The sequence below is a fragment of the Trachypithecus francoisi genome, unplaced genomic scaffold (genome assembly GCF_009764315.1).
Source record: "Trachypithecus francoisi isolate TF-2019V2 unplaced genomic scaffold, Tfra_2.0 Contig01714, whole genome shotgun sequence".
In the NCBI taxonomy this organism is placed as follows: domain Eukaryota; kingdom Metazoa; phylum Chordata; class Mammalia; order Primates; family Cercopithecidae; genus Trachypithecus; species Trachypithecus francoisi.
Window position 1 is genome coordinate 944,599 of NW_022681451.1, and position 20,011 is coordinate 964,609.

Genomic DNA, 20,011 nt, shown 5'->3' on the forward strand with positions numbered 1-20,011 from the left:
ACAGCCCAAGACAGTTTTTTTTGCAATAGATTTATTCCATCAGCAGCTCTCTCTGCATTTTACGGAGCTGAAGTGAAGAGTGCACACAGCCTCTTGGAGAGGTGGGTGGAAACCATTGGCCCTGGGTCATCACTGAGGATATGAATTTCAAACTAGATGACACAGTTTGGACAGACAGTTTGGGCCAACAGATTTAATCCATCAGCAGTTCTCTCTGCATTTTACAGAGTTGAAGTGAAGAGTCCACACAGCCTCTTGGAGAGATGAGGGGAAACCATTGGCTGTGGGTCCTCACTGAGGATACCCATTTCAAACTAGATGACATAGTTTGGATGTGCGTCCCCACCCCATCTCATGTGGAATTGTAATCCCCTGTGTCAGAGGTGGGGCCTGGTGGGAGATGACTGGATCATGGGCGGGGAGGGGGGGGGGTTCTCATGAATGGTTTTGCATTATCCTCTTGGTGCTATTTTCATGAAAGTGAGTGAGTGAGTACGAGACCCGGTTGTTTAAAAGTGTGTGGCACCCCTCCTCTCTCTCTTGCTTCGGCTCCCACCATGTGAGACGTGCCTGCTTTCCCTTCACTTTCCTCAGTGATTGTAAGGTTCCTGAGGCCTCCCGAGATACCTACCAGAAGCGTCCATGCTCCCTGCACAGCCCGCAGAACTCTGAGCCAATGAAACCTCTTTTCTTTATAAATTACCCAGCCTCAGGGATATTTTTATAGCAGTGCCAGAATGGACGAATCCACTGGACTTTACTGACCTTACAGGTTGCAATAGGGAGTGTCAGGGCCAGGGTGGGAAGAAACAGTGAACAAAATTGGTAGAACCCGAAGTCCCTAAATGAACAGTCCAATCAAAGGAGCCCAGCTTATGTCTACATTATATGTTAGGAATTCTTGAATGCATCTTGTTAAAAAAAAAAAAGTTCTGGTTTCAAGGGAAAAAAACAGTCATTACTAGACATGTGGCAGATGTTTGTCAAGAGCTATAAAACCACCTTGCAAAGCAAAACCAAATCAAGAGAGGAGGCACTGAGAATGATGAGATCTAAAGTCAGGAATTATACAGTCTCCCCCAGAAATAAAATGCCCTGGTTGGTAAAGATGAAAATAAAATTGGTTTAAAGGGAAAGATGACAGCCGTAGAGGGAAACAGATGACCATATCTAAACGAACGCGTGGAGGACTCTACACTGAAGCACAGTTCCGCTTTGCGAGACATTTAACAAAAGCACCAACAGCTTGAAAAACGACGCCAACAGGTTTAAGTCTTTGAGTCTCGTTTCTGGACCGTAAAATTAAAACGGAAAACCGTTCTGCAAGAAAACATTAGAGGGTCCCTTCTTCAAGATCTTTACCCCTTCTACGTGGTAGCTGCCCTTTGGAGAAGTAGCACTTAGAGTTTTATAACTTCAAAGCTTGAATGACAGGGAGAGAGAGAGAAAGTGAACAAGAGAAAGGGAGAGAGAGCGAGAACTGAAGAAGAGAAACAGAAACAAAAAAGAGAGAAAGAGAGAGCAAAACAAGTGAAAAAGAGAGAGAGAGAGGAAGAGAATGCACAGCTTAAAAGAAATGAGGATTCCCCTGCTCCTGCTCCCTGGAACGGCCCCAGTGGGCACATTCTCCATCCAATGACCCTCAGCTTCTACCGGTTCCCATCCCAACAGGCACAGTGGTGACACGACATGAACCTGCCTGCTTTGTGCTCCTCCAAGCTCTGAGCTCAGCTGTCCGTGGCACACCCCCCCGCAGCCTGCGCCACGCATCTCAGAGTTACCTCCTTTCTATGTCTCCACGCTGAGCCCAAGGGACACCCAGAGAAAAGGAACCAAAAGTTCTTGCCTGGAGGGTATGACCGACAGTCCGTGATTTCTTTTTCCCCCACCCCTGAAAACATCCAGCTGGCTTTTCTGATGTTTTCTTAAGAAAGAAGTACCGACACCATTCTTGAAATAGGTTTTGCATTTAGGCGGGTTATAGGACGGAGCCAAAACCAAGACCCAGAGACAAAGTCAGTGACATGGTTTGGCTGCGTCCCCACCCCAATCTCATCTTGAATTGTAGTTCTCATAATTCCCACAGACTGTGGGAGGGACCTGGGGGGAGGTCATTGAATCACGGGGCAGGTGTTTCCCATGCTGTTCTTGTGACACTCTTATGAGATCTGATGGCTCTCAAAAGGGAAGTTCCCCTGCACACGCTCTCTCTCTCTCTCGCCCATCACCGTGTAAGAGAAGACATTCCTTGCTCTTCCACCATGATGCTGAGCCTTCCCCAGCCACGTGGAACTGTGAGTTCATTAAACCTCTTTCCTTTGTAAATTGCCCAGTCTCAGGTAAGTGTTCATGAGCAGCATGAGAACAAACGAATACAGTCAGAAACGTCCCAGCCTCTGAGGAAAGACACAGGGAGTTCAGTTTACGATGAGTGAGGGAAGGGCCACAAAACACAGGCAGCCAGAAGGAGCTCTGGGAAATCCGTGCAGGGGCCCAGAGACTCTTTTAAATATTTCTAAAAACAGTGAGCGTTTCCTGCAAATCAAAACCACCATGAGATACCAACTCACGCCAGTTAGAATGGCGATCATTAAAAAGCCAGGAAACAACAGATGCTGGAGAGGATGTGGAGAAATAGCAACACTTTTACACTGTTGTTAGGAGTGTAAATTAGTTCAACTATTGTGGAAGACAGTGTGGCGATTCCTCAAGGATCTAAAACTAGAAACACCATTTGCCCCAGCAATCCCATTAGTGGGTATATACCCAAAGGATTATAAATCATTCTACTATAGAGACACATGCACACGTGTATTTATTGCAGCACTGTTCACAATAGCAAAGACTTGGAACTAACCCAAATGCCCATCAATGATAGACTGGATAAAGAAAATGTAGCACATACACACCATGGAATACTACGCAGCCATTAAAAAGGATGAGGTCATGTCCTTTGAAGAGACAATGGATGAAGCTGGAAACCATCGTTCTCAGCAAACTAACACAAGAACAAAAAACCAAACTCCGCATGTTCTCACTCATCAGTGGGAGTTGAACAATGAGAACACACGGACACAGGGAGGGGAACATCACACACTGGGGCCTGTCGGCAGGTGGGGAGCTAGGGGAGGGAGAGCATTAGGAGAAATATCTAATGTAGAAGATGGGTTGATGGGTGGTGCAGCAAAGCACCATGGCACGTGTATACCTGTGTAACAAACCTGCACGTTCTGCACATGTATCCCAGAACTTACAGTATAATTTTTAAAAAAGAAGAAGAAAAGAAAAAAATAGGGAAAAAAAAGGCATACCAGAGACTGGGTAATTTATAAAGGAATGAGGTTGCATTGACTCACAGGTCTGCATGGCTGGGGAGCCATCAGGAAACGTCACATCATACAGAAGGGGGAGCAAGGCATATCTCACATGGCGGCAGGATAGACAGAGAGAGAGCCAAGAAATCCACACACTTTTACCATCAGATCTTGTGAGAACTCCCTCACTATCACGAGAAAAGCATGGGGGAAAACCACCCCCATAATCCAGTCACGTCCACCAGGTCCTTCCCTTGACATGTGACGATCACTTCGAGATGAGATTTGGGCGGGGACATACAGCCAAACCATATCAAGCCTCCCAAAGTGCTGGAATCAGAGGCATGAGCCACCGCACCGGGCCAACATCCCCCTTTCTATAAGGACACTAGTCATGTTGAATCCGGGTTCACCCTAGTGGCCTTTGCTTAATTTGATCATCTGCAATGAACTTACCATCAAATAAGGTCATATGCACAGGTTACTTGGGGTTAAGACTCCAATTAATCTTTTTATGGGAACCTAATTTGAACCCTAACACCCTGATGAACACACACACACACACACACACACAAGCAGAGGCTTGAATACATACACACGCACACAGACACATAGGCGGAGGCTTGAACACATATACAGACACACAGACACACCAGGGACTGGGCGTGGTGCCTCACACCTGTAATGCCAGCACTTTGGGAGGCTGAGGCGGGCAGATCACGAAGTCAGGAGTTCGACACCAGCCTGGTGAAACCCATGTCTACTAAAAATACAAAAAATTAGCCAGGTATGGTGGCAGGTGCCTGCACTCCCAGCTATTCGGGAGGCTGAGGCAGGAGAGTCACTTGAAACTGGGAGGCGGAGGTGGCAGTGAGCCGAGATTGCGCCACTGCACTCCAGCCTGGGTGACAGAGACAGACTGTGTCTCAAAAGAAAAAAAAAAGACGCACCAGGAGTGGTGGGAGAGAGCTCCTTAGGAGGATGGACGAGCCACATGCATTCCCTCCCCAATTTTGTCTCTATGACTTTGCTCTGTTGTACTGAGAATCCCTCCCAGCCCCCGACTAAAGCCCAATTGCACACAGATGTCATCGCTCTCAACTCCCAATTTTTTTTTTTTTTGAGATGGAGTCTCGCTCTGTCACCGGGCTGGAGTGCAATGGCACAATCTCAGCTCACCACGACCTCCGCCTACCGGGTTCAAGTGATTCTCCTGCCTCAACGCCTCAAGTAGGTGGGATTATAGGCGCGTGCCACCACACCCAGCTAATTTTTGTAACTTTTGTAGAGACGGGATTTCACCATGTTGGCCAGGCTGGTCTCGAACTCCTGACCTCAAGTCATCTGTCTGCCTCAGCCTCCCAAAGTGCTGGGACGACAGGAGTGAGGCAGTGCGCCCGGTCCAGCCCCCTATCATCTTCTCATCATGTGTTCATCGCGGACTCATAGATGGCCAGTGCATCTGCCTCTGGCATCACAGAATAAGTGCTGTTTCTGGCTGCAACTTGATCTCAGCTGCAGCAGCCGTGACTGGGCACCCCATGCCAGCTGCTCCTGTCTGGACAGCTGCTGGATGTGTCGCAAGTTATCAAGGATAGCGACACTATTTACAATAGCAAAGACATAGAGTCCACCCAAATGCCCATCAATGATAGACTGGACAAAGAAACTGTGGTTCACAGACACTGTGGAATACCATGCAGCCATAAAAAAAGAATAAGCTCATGTCCTTTGCAGGGACATGGATGGAGCTGGAAGCCGTTATCCTCAGCAAAGTCACGCAGGAACAGAAAACCCAACACGGCCTGTTCCGTTATAAGTGGGAGCTGAATGATGAGAACACATGGACACAGGGAGGGGAACCACACACAGTGGTGCCTGTTGAGGGGTGAGGTTGGGGGAGAAACAGCATCAGGAAGAATAGCTAACGGATGCTGAGCTTCATACCTAGGTGATGGGTTGATCTCTGCAGCAGAGAACCATGGTGCACGTTTACCTGCGTAACAAACCTGTACATCCTATACATGGACCCCGGAACTTCAATAAAAGGTGAAGACGAAAACCAAAAGGAGAGTGAGCCTTTGCACCGTGGAAATGCTGCTGTCTGCTACTTTCTTTCCTCCTGAGTTCGGGGAGTTTTGCAGCCTCACAGCTCAACAAGGCCAGGCAAAGCTGCTCTCTGCCGGGTTTGTTTGTAGTTAACCACACAAGTCAAGCAAGAAGAAAGGTCACCGACGTCTCTGAGGGTTACACAGTTGGCAAAATGCATGATGTTGGTGGGGTGAGATGAGAGACGGTTCCCTTCCAGACCCTGAGCTATGTTTAGAACTCTCCCAGCTCACTGTCCTAATTTTAACAGTCTAACTTGGAGGGCTGACCTCGGGGGCAGCCAAGATTTTGGGAAGCTACAAAAATAACAGGTCTCTACACACACAGCTCGCTGCGAAGGAAACCAGCAGTGGTTCAGGTGTGTAAAAATTAAATCGTACAGATAGTAGACGGAAACGGGGTGGTTGTCGTCGTCATTTCTTAAGATATAATCCAAATAGAGGCCAGGCCCAGTGGCCCACGCCTATAATGCCAGCGCTTTGGAAAGCTGAGCAGAAAGGCTCACTTGAGCCCAGGAGTTCCAGACCAGCGTGGGCAACATCGCAAGACCCCATCTCTCCAAGAAAATCAAAAAAAGGAGTCAGGTGTTGTGGGAGTACCTATAGTCCCAATGACTCAGGGGGCTGAGATGGGAGGATCACTGGAGCCCAGGAGTTTGGGTCTGCAGTGAGCTGTGATGGCGCCACTGCACTCCAGCCTGGGCAACAGAGGGAGACCCTGTATCAAACACAAACAAAGATACCATCACCATCGAATGACAGGTACCAGAGGCTGCAAAGGAGGTGGAGAGGATAACGAGGGGTTGGTTAATGGGTACACACGTACAGTTAAATCCAAGGACTAACTTCTCGTGTCTGATATCACAGTACAGGGACGACAGTCAACAAGAATATATTGTATATTTCAAAGTAGCTAGAAGATTTGAAACGTTCCCAGCACAAGGAAAATGATCAATGGGGTCACACGCAGTGGCTCACGCCTGTCATCCCAGCACTGTGGGAGGTCAAGGCAGGCAGATCACCTGAGGTCAGGAGTTCGAAACCAGCCTGGCCAACATGGTAAAACCCCATCTCTACTAAAAATACAAAAATTAGCCGGGCTTGGTGGCAGACACCTGTAGTCCCAGCTACTTGGGAGGCTGAGAGAGGAGAATCATTTGAACCTAGGAGGCAGAAGTTGCAGTGAGCCGAGATCACGCCACTGCACTCCAGCCTGGGTGACAGAGTGAGACTCTGTCTCAAAAAAAAAGCAAAGAAAAATAATCAATGTTGGAGGTGATGAATACCCTAAACACCCTGATTTGATCATCAGACCATAAATGTGAACAAATAGTCATAAAGAAATCAGAGTCATATGTATCAGAATATCCCATGGACCACACAAATACGTACAACCATTACGTATCAACAGAAAGTTAAAAATACATGTAATCTCATGTTGAAGATGGCTTTTCTAAAAAAAAAAAAAATGCACAAGTTTTGGTAGAAAAACTATATACCTGATCACATAAAAATGTTCCAATTCTATGTAATCAAAAGTGCCTCAAATAACATCCAAAGGCCAATGACAAATTGGCAGCCCACGGATAAAGGAATTGCTTTTTTGTCTATAAAGAGCTCTTCTAACCGAATCCCAGCCCCCCACCATGGGTAAAGGAAATGAAGATGCAATTTGGATATATGAAATAAAATATAAGCATATGAAACAATGTTCGGTCTCGCTCACAATGAAATAATGAAGAAAGCAATGACGAGCTGTCATCGATCACACAGAACAGGTTAAAGAGCAGGGTTGTATCCAGAATGGGTACGCCTTGGAGAAGTTACAAGTTTACATAGTCAGTTCAAAGGCGCCCACCAAGACTGTATTTTCTCAGGAGAGAAGTTGACAATGACTCCTGAAAGGTGACAGGCAGCCACGTCTGGTAGCGTATGCCTGTAATCCCAACACTTTGGGAGGCCAAGGGTGGGAGGATCCCCGGAGGCTAAGAACGTGAGGTCAGCCTGGGCAACAGAGCAAGACCCTATCTCTATAAGAATAAAAATAAATTAGCCAGATGTGGTGATGTTCGCCTGTAGTCCCAGCTACTCTGGAGGCTGAAATGGGAGGATCACTGGAGCCCAGGAGGTGGAGGCTGTGGTGAGCTATGATTGCACCACTGCACTCCAGTCTGGGTGACAGAGCAAGATGATGTCTCTTTAAAAAAAAAAAAAGGAAAGAAAATTGACATGCATTTTCTTGTCGGCTCAGCCATTCCACTTCCAAGAATTAGTGGCACAGATACACTCCCACACATATGTAAAGATATGCAAGAAAACCGTTCGTGGCCGCCTTCTTTAGAATCCAACACCATTGAGTTTGATTGCCATTTTATAAAAGACTTTTTGCAGGTGTTATTTAAAGGGAAACGTCTTATTGTTCTGAGCAACAGCTTGGCTGGTTCTCCCGGGAATTCTACGGAGTGAGGGGAACACAAGACAGAGGCGATTTGAAAGGGGTTACAGTCTGTATGACTTCATTTATACGACATTCTGGAAATGAGACAAGGTACAGAAGTAGAGAACAGACTAGTTTAATTCTCAGGGGTTCAGGGAGGGAGGGGAGGTGGAGTAGGATGCAGGTTGGCAGAGGCACAGAGAGAAACGGGAGGGATTGTTTGGTGAAAGAAATGCCCTGTGTGTTGACGACGGTGCTGGACTCACAAACCTGCACACACCATGAAACTGCACAGAACTCCATACAAACACACACATGGATACACGTAAAACACAAGCTCAATGCCTTACTGCCTGAATGTCAACATCCTCCTTCTGACATGGTATTTACTGCTTTCCAAGATGTCATCACTGGGGGAAGTAGACACAAGATTCTTTCATATTATTTCTTACAACCACTCGTAAATCTACAATGATCTCAAAGTAAAAACTTTAATTGGAAAAAAAAAAAAAGAAGAAGAAGTTGAGGGGCCGGAAGCAGTGACTCGTCCCTGGAATCCCAACGCTTTAGGAGGTCACAGGGTGAGACCATCACTGGAGGCCAGGAGTTTGAGATTAGCTTGGGAAACACAGCAAGACCCCATCTCTACGAAGAAATTGAAAACGTAGCCAGGCTTGGTGGCTTGCACGTGTCGTCCCAGCTATGTGGCAGGCGGAGGTGGGAGGATAGTTTGAGCCTTGTTGCGGGAAGTCAGACACCCCAAATGGAGGGACCCGCTGAAGCCACGGCAGAAGAACATACATTGTGAAGATTTCATGGACGTGTATTAGTTCCCCAAATTAACACTTTTATAATTTCTTAGGCCTGTCTTTACTGCAGTCTCTGAACATAAACTGTAGAGATTTCAAGCACACTTCTCACTTCCCCAATCAATACTCTTGTGATTTCCTATGCCTGTCTTTACTTTAATCTCTTAATCCCGTCATCTTCGTAAGCTGAGGATGTACGTCGCCTCAGGACCCTGTGATGATTGCGTTAACTGCACAAATTGTTTAAACAATGTGCAATCGGGCCACCTTGGAAAAAGAACAGGATGACAGCAATGTTCAGGGAACAAAGGAGATAACCATTAGGTCCGGCTGCCTGAGAGCCGGGCAGAACAGAGCCATAGTTCTCTTCTTTCAAAAGCAAATAAGAGAAATAGCGCTGAATTCTTTTTCTCGGCAAGGAACATCCCTGAGAAAGAGACTGCGTTCCTAGGCGAAGGCCTCTAAAATGGCTGCTCTGGGGACGTCTGTCTTTTACGGTTGCAGATCAGGGATGAAAGAAGCTCCAGTCTCCTGCAGCGCTCCCAGGCCTATTGGGATGAGGACATTCCCGCCTAATAAATTTTGGTCCGACCGGTTGTCTGCTCTCAAACCCTGTCTCCTGATAAGATGTTATCAGTGACAATGTGTGCCTGAAACCTCATTAACAATTTTAATTTCGCCCGTCCGGTGGTCCTGTGATCTCGCCCTGCCCGTACTTGCCTTGTGATACTTTCGTACCTTGTGAAGCATGTGATCTCTGTGACCCACACCCTATTCGTACACTCCCTCCCCTTTTGAAAATCCCTAATAAAAACTTGCTGGTTTTGCAGCTTGGCGGGCATCACGGAACCTGCTGACATGCGATGTCTCCCCCGGACACCCGGCTTTAAAATGTCTCTCTTTTGTATGCTTTCCCTTTATTTCTCAGACCAGCGCACACTCAGGGAAAAAAGAAAAGGACCCCATGTTGAATTATCAGGGGCAGGTTCCCCCAACAGAGCTGAGGAGTTGGAGGCTGCAGTGAGCTATGATGGCATCACTGCACTCCAGCCTGGGCAACAGAGTGAGATCCTGTCTCTAAAATAAATGAATAAGTAAGTAAATAAACAAACCTATGCTTATGTCATATGATAGTTCATTTTAAAAAAATAGGAAAAACAAAAGTCCTATCCTTCTTGATCCTAGTACAGTTGTTTTGAAAATATCTATATGTTTTATGGGGACCGGGCGCGGTGGCTCACGTCTGTCATCCCAGCGCTTTGGGAGGCCGAGGCAGGTGGATCATGAGGTCAGGAGTTCGAGACCAGCCTGACCAACATGTGAAACCCCATCTCTACTAAAAATACAAAAATTAGCCAGGCGTGGTGGCACACACCTGTAATCCTAGCTACTCAGGAGGTTGAGGCAAGAGAATCACTTGAACCCGGGAGGCAGAGGTAGTAGTGAGTTGAGATCGCACCACTGCACTCCAGCCTGGGTGACAGAGGGAAACTCCATCTCAATAAATAAATAAATAAACACACATATATATATACACACACACACACACTATGTGTTTTAGGATTCCCGTTTTAACTGCTGATCTTCCCACACCCTCGTCCTTTTATCTAACATTGACGGTTGTAGACACAGTAAGTTTTGTCCACTGTCATAAGATTCAGGGAATGGCAGGTACAGGTGTTCCTTTTGTGCTGTTTTATCATTAGGTTGGTGCAAAATAAAAGGCAAAAGCAGCAATTACTTTTGCAGCAACATACTATTATTATTGATAGGGTCTTGCTCTGTCACCCAGGCTGGAGTGCAGTGGTGAAAACACAGCTCACTGCAGCCTCAAACTCCCAGACTCAAGCAATCCCCCTGCCTCAGCCTCCCAGGCAGCTGGGACTACAGGTACGTGCCAGCACATCTGCCAATTTTTTAAAACAATTTTTGTAGAGACAGGGTCTTGCTCCGTTGCTCAGGCTGATCTCAAAGTCCGTTGCTCAGGCTGATCTCAAAGTCCTGTTTTCAAGTGATCCTCCTGCCTCAGCCCCACAAGCAGCTGGGACTACAGGTGTGTGCCACCATGCCCCACTCGTTTATTTTTATTTTTGTAGAGATGGGGTCTCGCTCTGTGGGCCAAGCTGATCCCAAACTCCTGGCCTCAAGTGATCCTCCCGCCTTGGCCTCCCAAAGCATTGCAATTCCAGGCATGAGCCTGTCATTGTGGCTACCAGTCCCACTATCATGTTCTCCATGAAACAGGCTTCCGGACTTTGCTTTTATGTTTGTATGTCTTCCCTAGTGGAGACATGTATACACTGCCTTGAATCCTTTTGAATCCTTTCTTTTTCTTCTTTTTTTTTTTGAGACAGAGTCTTGCTCAGTCGCCCAGGCTGGAGAGCAGGTGTGATCTCAGCTTACTGCAAGCTCCGCCTCCCGGGTTCACGCCATTCTCCTACCTCAGCCTCCTGAGTAGCTGGGACTACAGGCACCAGCCACCATGCCCGGCTAATTTTTTTATATTTTTAGTAGAGACGGGGTTTCATTGTGTCAGCCAGGATGGTCTCAATCTACTGACCTTGTGATCCGCCTGCCTCAGCCTCCCGAAGTGCGGGGATTTGTAAGTCATATATTCATTCCTTCTCTCGTTAAATTGCTCATTAACATGCTCCAATCAGAAATAACAAGGAGGCGTTATTCCTCCACTTCTCTCCTTACAGTAAGCAATTGAAAAGGTTCTCGGCCGGGTCCGGTGGCTCAAGTCTATAATCCCAGCACTTTGGGAGGCCGAGGCGGGCACATCGCTACGTCAGGAGTTCAAGACACCAGCCTGGCCAACAAAGCGAAACCCCGTCTCTACTAAAAATACAAACATTAGCCAGGCGTGATGGTGCGCCCATGTGGGCCCAGCTACTCAGGAGGCTGCGGTGGGAGGATTGCTTGAGCCCGGGAGGTCAAGGCTGCAGTGAGCCATGTTCATGTCAGTGCACTCCAGCCTAGGTGACAGAGCAAGATCCTGTCTCAGGAAAAAAAAAAGAAAGAAAGAAAAGAAAGAAGAAAAAAAAGCATCATTTCTTTGTCGATATACCACTGCTTCCTGAGAGAGAGACAGAGAGAGAAAGAGTGCGTGTGTGTCGTGTCACTTAACCACAAGAATTAAGAAGTGTAAAAGTCCAATTCACGAAAACTGACTGGCAGAACAAAATATGGCAACCATTCTAGGCGAACCTGCGATGAAGCACCTCAAAGCCTTCATAAGCATGTGTGCTGTTGGATAACCATGGGAAAAAAACTGAATTCTGGCCGGGTGCCGTAGCTCACGCCTGTAATCCCAGTACTTTGGGAGGCCGAGGCAGGAGAATCGCTTGAACCCGGGAGGCGGAGCTTGCAGTGAGCCGAGATCACACCACTGCACTCCAGCCTGGGTGACAAGAGCGAGACTTTGTCTCAAAAAAAAAAAAAAAAACCAAAGAAAAGCCAAAAAACTGAATGGTGATTTCAGGAACAGAATGATCTAGGAGTACTGGACTGCAGAGGAGAGGGAGGGGAGGGCAGCTGGAGGTTCACATATTCACACATTACAGAATGTGTGTACATATATATACACATATGCATTCATCTTAAAGTAAGATTGACAGCAAAGCATCAATAAAGACCTGCAAACTGGCCAGGTGCAGTGGCTCACACCTGAAATCCCAAAACCTTGAGAGGCTGAGGTGGGTGGATCATGAGGTCGAGAGTTCAAGACCAGCCTGGCCAACATGGTAAAACCCCATCTCTACTAGAAATACAAAAATGAGCCCTGCGTGATGGCAGGCATCTGTATCCCAGCTACTCAGGAAGCTGAGGCAGGAAAATTGTTTGAACCCAGGAGGCAGAGGTTGTAGTGAGCTGAGATAGCACCATTGCACTCCAGCCTGGGCAACGCGGCGAGACTTTGTCTCAAAAAAATAAAGAAAAAAGAAAAAAAAGCTTAAAAAATAAAATGACATAAAAGCTTAAAACATAAAATAAAATTTAAGAGGTCATTCATTTCAGGAGCAGACTGATCTAGGAGTACTGGACTGCAGAGGAGAGAGAGGGAGAGAGTGGCTGGAGTTTCACGTATTCACACATTACAGAATGCATATACATATATATACACACATTCATCTTAAAGTAAGAGTGACAGCAAAGCATCAATAAAGACCTTCAAACCATACTGCGACAAGTTCTTTTTTCCAGTGGTCCTCCATCTTTTGGGCACCAGGAAACAGTTTCACTGACAACTATTTTTCCACTGATGTGGGGTGGGGTATGGTTTGGGGATGATTGAAGCACGTTCTATTTCTCCTGCACTTTATTTCTGTTAGTGTTACATTGTAACAGAGAATGAAGTCATTATGAAACTCACCATCGTGTAGAATCAGTGGAGCCCTGAGTTTGTTTTCCTGCCACTAGATGGTCCCATGTGCGGGTGATGAGAGCCAGTGAGAGATCATCTGGCATTAGATTTTCATAAGGAGCACGCCGCCTAGGTCCCTCGCACGCTCAGTTCACAGTAGGGTTCGTGCTCCTATGAGAAGCTAATGCCACCGCTGATCTCACAGGAGGCAGAGCTCAGGAGGTAATACGAGCGATAGGGAGGGGCCGTCAATACAGATGAAGCTTTGCTCACTCACGCACTACTCACCTCCTGCTGCACAGCCCGGTTCCTAAAAGGCTGGGGCCCGGTACTGGATGCGAGGATGAAAGGATTCAAGAGATGCTAGAATTCATTAAAATGGGTCCACGGATGCTCTGCATTCTTCACACTCTCTAATTAATCTTGTGAATTCAGCACTGAGTCAGTGGAGATCACAGTGAACCCCACGGCGGATTTACCCACTTTCAAAATGAACAGAATGCAGAAAGGAAGACAAGGTCAGTAGCATCTACTAGCAAAGCCTGCCAATGGCTGTACCCACACAAGGAAGACAGGTGTGTCTGTTTTCTTATTTGTTGGTTACATTTCTGCTTTTTTCTTTTTCTTTTTTTGAGACAAGGTCTCACTCTTTCACCCAGGCTGGAGTGCAGGACGCAATCGTGGCTCACTGCAGACTCAACTTCTCAGGCTCAACCAATCCTCTCATCTCAGCCTCCTGAGTAACTGGGACTACAGGTGCACACCACCATGCCCAGGTAATTTTTGTCATTTTTGTAGACACACGGTCTCCGCATGTTGCCCAGGTTGGTTTCGAACTCCTGGGCTCAAGCAATCCACCCACCTTGGCCTCCCAAAATGCTGGGATGACAGGCAGAAGATGCCTCATCCAGCCCATTTTGGCTTTTCAAAATGTTTTCTTTTCTTTTCTTTTCTTTTTGGAAACGGAGTCTTGCTCTGTCACCCAGGTTGGAGCGCAGTGGCGGGATCTCTCGCCGAGTCTTCTGGCCTTCATCTTTCTCCCATGCTGGATGCTTCCTGCCGTCAAACATCAGACCCCAGGGTCTTTGGGTTTTGGACTCTCGGACCTACACCCGTGATTTGCCTGTTGGACTGTTGGACCTTCGACCACAGACTGAAGGCTGCACTCTCGGCTTCCCTACTTTTGAGGTTTGGGCCTCGGACTGGCTTCCTGGCTCCTCAGCGTGCAGACGGCCTATTGTGGGACTTCACCTTGTGATCGTGTGAGTCAATTCTCCTAAGAAATTCCCCTTTATATATACACCCATCCTATTTGTTCTATCCCTCTAGAGTACCCTGACTCATACTATATAAGGTGTTTCTCGTAGCAAAGAGCCTGAACTAGCTGTGGGTGCCTGTTGTCTGGAAACTCTGGCCTGGCTAAGAGAGTGAGTTCCTGCGTGAGAAAAGCCACCAGCTGATTTAGCAGCGATGCCAAGAAAAATGCCAAAATCCACAAAGCCATCCCGACACTCAGATTGCATGGAAGCTTGGCCGGACAGGAGAGACTTGCTTGTTTAATGCACACGTAGGATGATCTCTGAGATGAGCAACAGCATGGGGAGGGGCCCAGGCAGAGGAATGCCAGCAGTGCCAGAGAAGCAAGACAAGACACCAGCATCGAGGCTACTATCACACAGCTGCAATAATCTGTCTACCATCTGTCACCTACCTATGTATGGGTTTCAGTTTATCATCTAGCTATCATCTCTCTAGCCATCCATCTACTTGTCATCTATCAACCTTTCATCCATCATCTGTCTATTACCTACCATGCACCTGTCCATCTACCCATTATCTATTTATCTATGATCTCTTTACCTACCATCTGTCACTTTATCTATTAGCTCTCATCTGTCATCTATCATCAGCCATCTCTCATCTATCACCTACCTATCATCTATCAACTGTGTATCAGTTTACCACCGATCATCTAAGTATCCATCTACCCATCACCTATTAATCTATCTCTCATCTCTCATCTATCCTTCTATCATCTCTATCATCTATCTACTATCTATATGCATCTATCATCTATTTTTCTATCATCTATTTATCTATCATCTCTCCCTTTATCTATTCTCTATCATCTGTCAGTATCTACTATCTATCACCCATCTATCATCTACCTATCATCTATCAAGTGTGTATCAATTTACCATCTATCATCTAAGCATCCACCTACCCATCATCTAGTTATCTACCTCTTATCTATCATCTGTCTATCCATCTGTCCTCCATTTTCTATCATCCATCTATCCATCATCTATTTCTCTATCATTTATCACTTTATTATCATCATCTATCATTTACTTATCATCTACCTGTCTATTATCTATCACCCATCAATCATCTATCATCTATCTATTATCACCCATCTATCGTCTACCTAAGTGCTTCTCAACAGGCAGCAATGCTGCCCACACAAATTGACATCCATTCTGTATCAATTTATCATCTCCCTGTCATCTGTCTATCTATCTATCTATCTGTCTATCTATCTATCTATCTATCATCCATGTATCTATCTACCTATGCATCTACTCCACCTGTAATCTATCTAGCTAGCTACCTCTTTTTTTATTCTTTTTGAGACGGAGTCTTCCTCTGTTACCCAGGCTGGAATGCAGTGGCGCGATCTCGGCTCACCACAACCTGCATCTCCTGAGTTCAAACCATTCTCCTGCCTCAGTCTCCTGAGTAGCTGGGATGACAGGCGCCCACCACCACACCCAGCTAATTTTTGTAGTTTTAGTAGAGACGGAGTTTCACCTTGTTGGTCAGGCTGGGCTCAAACTCCTGACCTCATGATCCGCCTGCCTCGGCCTCCCAAAGTGCTGGGATTATACGCGTGAGCCCCCGTGCCCGGCCGGTACCATATTTTCTTTATCCAGTCTACCGTTGACAGGCACTGGCACTTAGCTTGAGTCCATGTTTTTGCTATCATGAGAAGAGCTGTGATGAACATACGAGTGCCTATCATCTATTATCCACCTATTATCTATCTATTAACTGTCAATTTGTCATCTATCTGGAATAGATCATTGATAGACAAGACAGCTGATGGACAGGCTTTCACGTGGAAACTCAGCAAAGAGATTTTTCAGGGATGGATTCCACGTCATTCACAGCAAACAGCAGGAACAGGCCAAGGGGTGCATCCCAGACACAAACCAAGAGGCCCACCCAGCTTGGCAGGGGAAGCCGGGGGCCACTTATCACACCTGAACCATGAAGCAAGCACAGCAACCAAGAAAACCAATGAACGTGACTTGTGGAGACCTGAAAAACCTCTTTGCTACGTTTCCACATCAAAGTCTATCCACCATCTCTCTTGTCTATCAATGATCTACCATAGATAGATGACTAATTGACGGTTAATAGATAGATAATCGGTAGATAATAGATGATTGATAGACGATATGTATATGTACTTGTATGTTCATCGCAGCACTGCTCACAATAGCAAAGACATGGAATCAACCTAAATGCCCATCAATGCTAGAGTGGATAAAGAAAACACGGTGGTTGGGTGCGGTGGCTCACACCTGTAATCCCAGCACTTTGGGAGGCCGAGGCGGGCAGATCACGAGGTCAGGAGATCGAGACCATCCTGGCCAACATGATGAAACCTCATCTCTACTAAAAATACAAAAATTGGCTGGGTGTGGTGGCGTGTGCCTATAGTCCCAGCCACTGGGGAGGCTGAGGCAGAAGAATCCCTTGAACCCGGAAGGCAGAGGTTGCAGTTAGCTGACATCACACCACTGCACTCCAGACTGTCAACAGGGCGAGAGAGAAAAGAAAGAAAGGAAGAGAGAGGGAGGGAGGGGAGGGAGGGAGGGAGGGAGGGAGGAAGGAAAGAAGGAAGGATTGCTGGGTATGTACCCAAAGGAATATAAACCATTTTATTATAAAGATACATGCATGCATATGTTCATTACAGCACTATTTATAATAGCAAAGACATGGAACCAACCCAAGTGCCCTTCTATGGTAGACTAGATAAAGAAAATGTGGTATGTATACACCATGGAATGTACCATGACAAGGATGCAGCCATAAAAAGGAACAAGATCATGTCCTTTGCAGGGACATGGATGAAAGCGGAGGCCATTATCCTCAGCAAACTAATGCAGGAACAGAAAACCAAATACCGCACGTTCTCACTTATAAGCGGGAGCTGAAGATGAAAACCCATGGACACATGGCGGGGAACAACACACTGGGGCCTGTTGGGGGTTGTGGGGGAAGGAGAGCGTCGGGAAGAAGAGCTAATGAACGGCCAGGCACAGTGGCTCATGCCTGTCATCCCAGCACTTTGGGAGGCCAAAGTGAGTGGATCACCTGCGGTCAGGAGTTCGAGCCCAGCCTGGTCAACATGGTGAAATCTCGTCTCTACTAAAAATACAAAAAATTAACCGGGCGTAGGGGCGGGCGCCTGTAATCCCTGCTACTCAGGAGGCTGAGACAGGAGAATCTCTCAAACCTGGGAGGCAGAGGTTGCAGTGAGCCAAGATTCTGCCATTGCACTCCAGCCTGGGCAACAAGAGCGAAACTCTGTCTCAAAAAAAAAAAAAAAAGAATAGCTAACGAATGCTGAGCTTAATGGCTAGGTGATGACAGGTTGATCTGTACAGCAAACCACCATGGCACATGTTTACCTATGTAACAAACCTGTACATCCTGCACGTGTACCCCTGAACTTAAAAGTTGGGAAAAAAAAAAGAAAAAAATCAACTCATGTAAATCTCATGTACAGAGAATAAAAGTTGCTTAATGCACCTTCAGTTTAACCATAAAGTATAAAACTAATATGCATTTGGCCATCAAACACGCAGGGGTTAGAGACACCAACCCCTTGCTCAGCTGGAAATCCACGTGTAATTTTTTTTTTTTTTTTTTTTGAGACGGAGTCTCGCTCTGTCACCCAGGCTGGAGTGCAGTGGCCGGATCTCAGCTCACTGCAAGCTCCGCCTCCCGGGTTGACGCCATTCTCCTGCCTCAGCCTCCCGAGTAGCTGGGACTACAGGTGCCACCACCACACCTGGCTAATTTTTTGCATTTTTTAGTAGAGACGGGGTTTCACCGTGTTAGCCAGGATGGTCTCGATCTCCTGACCTCGTGGTCCGCCCGTCTCGGCCTCCCAAAGCTGGGATTACAGGCTTGAGCCACCGCGCCCGGCCCCACGTGTAATTTTTGACTCTTGTATTAGTTCCTTCTCATGCTGCTATGATGAAATGCCCAGACTGGGTAATTTATAGAGGAAAGAGGTTTAATTGACTCACAGATCCATCTGGCTGGGGAGGCCTCAGGAAACTTACAATCATGGTGGAAGGGGAAGCGAACACATCCTTCCTCACATGACAGCAGGAGAGAGAAGAGTGAAAATTGAACAAAGCGGGAGGCCCCTTACAAAGCCACCAGATCTTGTGAGAAGTCAGTCAGTACCACGAGAATAGCACGGGGAAACCACCCTATCATTCAGTTACCTCCCACCAGCTCCTTCCCACCACACGTGGGGATGATGAGAACTACAATTCAAGATGAGATGTGGGTGAGGACACAGCCGAACCACATAAACTCCCCCTAAACTGAACTGCTAATAGCTTTCCTGTTGACCTCACTGATAACGGAGCCTTACTGATACTGAAGCCTTATTGGTAACATAAACAGTCAATCAATACATATTTTGTATTTATATATATTATATACTGTATTCTCAACACATATTTGTATTTATTTTGTGTTTATATGTATTATATACTGCTTTCTTACAGTAAAGTAAGCTACATAAAAGAAAATGCTATTAAGAAAATCCTAAGGAAGAGAAAATATATTTACTAATCATCGAGTGGAAGGGGGTCATCCCAAAGGCCTCCATCCTCATCGTCTTCACGTTGAAGAAGCTGAGGAGGAGGAGGAGGAGGAGGAGGAGGAAGAAAAAGGGTTGTTCTTGCTGTCTCCGGGGTGGCAGAGGTGGAAGAAAATCCACATACAAGTAGACCTATGGAGTTTACATCTGTGTCGTTCAAAGCTCAACCGTATGTATTGTAATATATGTGATATATTATGATATATAATTACATTGTATGTCATAATACATATTATGTGTGTATATATATATTCAGTTCCACCCAGGTATGGATAATGAAGCTCAGTACGCATGCAACACACTAGCCATCAACGTCATGACTAGTTATCATGCTGGCTGGTAAACAACATGTCTTTGCAATCCTGTGCCTGAGATCATGCCCTTCCTAGTGCCACATGTCCCCAGATCACTGCATTCTTTCTAGGAAAACCCAGCCACGATTTCCTAGAAACAAGATTCCCAGGAAGTCTAATCAAGTACCATCTTCGGGAAATTGAGACATCTGAGATGAAAAGTATGACTTGTCAACTGCCACGTAGAAGCTGGCAGGAATATTCCCTTCCCAAAGACATTTGTGCAAACTGAAGGGTTCTGTGCTAACAGAGAATGCTACTGCCTGTTTCCCTAAGGAAATACAGCTTGAGAGATGTTTCCCTCAACGCACCATCTGTCATCAGACACATGCGTGCTCTGTCACATCTCGCCATGATAAGACAATGACGTGTATGTGTGTCAGTCTAGAAGCTGAGTATTACCTTGAAATGAAGAGGGAGGCAGAGTTTCTCAACCTCATTTTATTTTTTATTTGTGTTTCTTAGACACGGGGTCTGGCTCTGTCACCCAAGCTGTAGTGCAGTGGTGCGATCATGGCTCATTGCAGCCTCCACCTCCCAGGCTCAAGCGGTCCTCCCACCTCAGCCTCCGGAGTAGCTGGGACCAGATGCACACCACCACACCCAGCTAATTTTTTTAAAAATAAATATATAGATGGGGGTCTCACTGTGTTGCCCACGCTGCTCTTCAAACCGTGGGCTCAAGTGATTCTCCCACATCAGCCTCCGAA

The 20,011-nt window shown here is 46.4% G+C and overlaps 1 protein-coding gene across 6 annotated transcripts in view; it reads right to left on the minus strand.

Moving 5' to 3' along the window:
• DHRSX (dehydrogenase/reductase X-linked) overlaps positions 1 to 20,011 on the minus strand; it is a 272,447-nt gene that overhangs the window by 204,200 nt on the left and 48,236 nt on the right. The window contains exon 2 of one of the 6 annotated variants that reach the window (XM_033199267.1): positions 13,323 to 13,516. The exons of the other annotated variants lie outside the window; for them this stretch is intronic. The gene's annotated coding sequence lies outside the window, so the exon portion shown is untranslated. The remainder of the gene's footprint in view (positions 1 to 13,322; positions 13,517 to 20,011) is intronic. 6 annotated transcript variants of the gene reach the window in all.